The sequence below is a fragment of the Haemaphysalis longicornis genome, unplaced genomic scaffold, assembly GCF_048455015.1.
Source record: "Haemaphysalis longicornis isolate Haplotype H1 unplaced genomic scaffold, Haemaphysalis longicornis Haplotype H1 scaffold_12, whole genome shotgun sequence".
NCBI lineage: Eukaryota > Metazoa > Arthropoda > Arachnida > Ixodida > Ixodidae > Haemaphysalis > Haemaphysalis longicornis.
Genome location: NW_027526225.1, coordinates 85,450,531 through 85,452,463, shown reverse-complemented (window position 1 = coordinate 85,452,463; position 1,933 = coordinate 85,450,531). Strand labels below are relative to the sequence as shown.

General features: G+C 42.5%; 1 non-coding gene across 1 annotated transcript; it reads right to left on the bottom strand.

Moving 5' to 3' along the window:
- Positions 1–1,484: 1,484 nt before the first annotated feature.
- On the bottom strand, positions 1,485–1,557 carry Trnat-ggu (transfer RNA threonine (anticodon GGU)). Its single transcript has one exon. It is a non-coding gene; the product is annotated as a tRNA-Thr (tRNA).
- Between the last annotated feature and the right edge of the window lie 376 nt (positions 1,558–1,933).

Here is a 1,933-nt window from a genome sequence, read left to right as displayed (position 1 = left end):
ACCTCCTTGCGGTACTCCGCTTTGTTGAGGCGTCATCATGCAGCACTGCGGCTGCCTAATGACGCCTCAACCAAGTCCTTTTTTATCTAAGAGGTGATTCTTGATCCTGTCGTTTCTTTTTTACTTCTGTTTTTACCTCGCTCCTTTTTTAATCCTTACACTCCGGCTGAGCTCTCCAGACCCTCAAGCGGCGCGACTGGGCCTGACCTCTCAGTCGGTGATCGTTTCTGTTTTCGCCGATGCAGTTGCCTTGTTTCGCTCCTCTCGACCTTTTTCCTGAGAAGCACTTCCAGGGGGGATTCTTCGCTCTGCCTCTGCGTGAGGGAACGGCAGCTGGCCGTCTCTCGGCACTATTTTGCTGGTTCGTCAAGCCGCTCTCCAGCGGAGGGTGCGCTGTAGCGGGAACTAGTGGGCGCATTCCTCCAATCTGTCCAATACAGTGCTCCTTTCTTTGCGTCCCGGATACTTTTGACCGGGAGCCATCGATTGACCCGCTCCCCTCTACGCTAGAGGAACACAGGGTAAAAAAAAATACTTGAATTTGGTGAAATCTAAGTTTATCGATAAAACGGGCTGTTGGGCGAGTTGATTCGTGGTGCTCGGTCACAACGTTTGAACAACAACACAAAATGGAAGCGTGAGAAAGATAGGGCTTCTGGTTCACTCGGGACTAATTGAGTTGGGGGGTGGGCGCCCTGCGCCTTTTATCTGTGCCATTTGCTCCCTTTGTTTTGTTGAGTCTGCCAGTTTATGTCTGCCGAGGTTGATTTAATTTGCTCAAAGCGTCAGTAAGCATGTTCGCAGGGTGTTAACGTAGAGCAAAGGCATTCAACTACGAGTAAACAAACTAGCAGTCAACAGCGCTATGCAGCGTGAAATGAGCAAATGAAGAAGTACCTGTAGATACCTTATTTATTTATCTATAAAATGAACAAGAAGTTAGACACATTCTTACACATCTCTGAGTATCTCCGAGGCTCGTAAATTACTTGAATGGATCTTTCAAACGTCCAGACGCGAATTTCACCTTTAAGGAGAATTTGTGGCATAATCACGCCACGAAGAGTCTAAAGTCGAGCAGGATTTTTTGAACTGATATTCAAATGAAGTTCAGTAAAGCTTTATGTCGGGCTAGTTGGTGTAACATGCTTGTGAAGGTAAGTTGCGCTTGTTGTGATCACAGAGACGGACAAAAAAAAACGTACACTTTCACGGGAAGCCCCTTCTTCTCGTGAAAGAGTACGTTTTGTGTGTGCGTATATATATATATATATATATATATATATATATATATATATATATATATATATATATATATATATATATATATAGAGAGAGAGAGAGAGAGAGAGAGAGAGAGAGAGAGAGAGACAGAAAATAAGGTTGGCAGTCAAGAAAACCTCGGAAAGCAAAGGGGAGGTTGTGGTGGGCCATAGAAAGAGATGAAGAATTTTTTGAGTCGAAAAGAAAGTGGTGAAAAAATGCCCGCCGGGTGGGATCCGAACCCACGACCTCCAGAATACCGGTCTGGTGCGATAACCACTACGCTACCGGCGGGGCTGTTTCCCCAGCACTTTCTCGGGTATTTATGTTAAGGCATGCTTCGTATATATATATATATATATATATATATATATATATATGGTTAACGCACCGCACGCGTTATGCGGAGATGTGGGTTCGACTCCCGCTCCCGGAAAAACGGCGGATTTTTCCTCGACTTATATTTTCGCCTATTTAGCACTGTATTAAAAAAAAAACCTGACAAACACACGTCATTCGGCACTATTAAATATCTCGGAAACAGCCGAATAGCACTGGCAATAACGACTGCAACCTTGATATATATATATATATATATATATATATATATATATATATATATATATATATATATATATATATATATATATATATATATATATATATATAT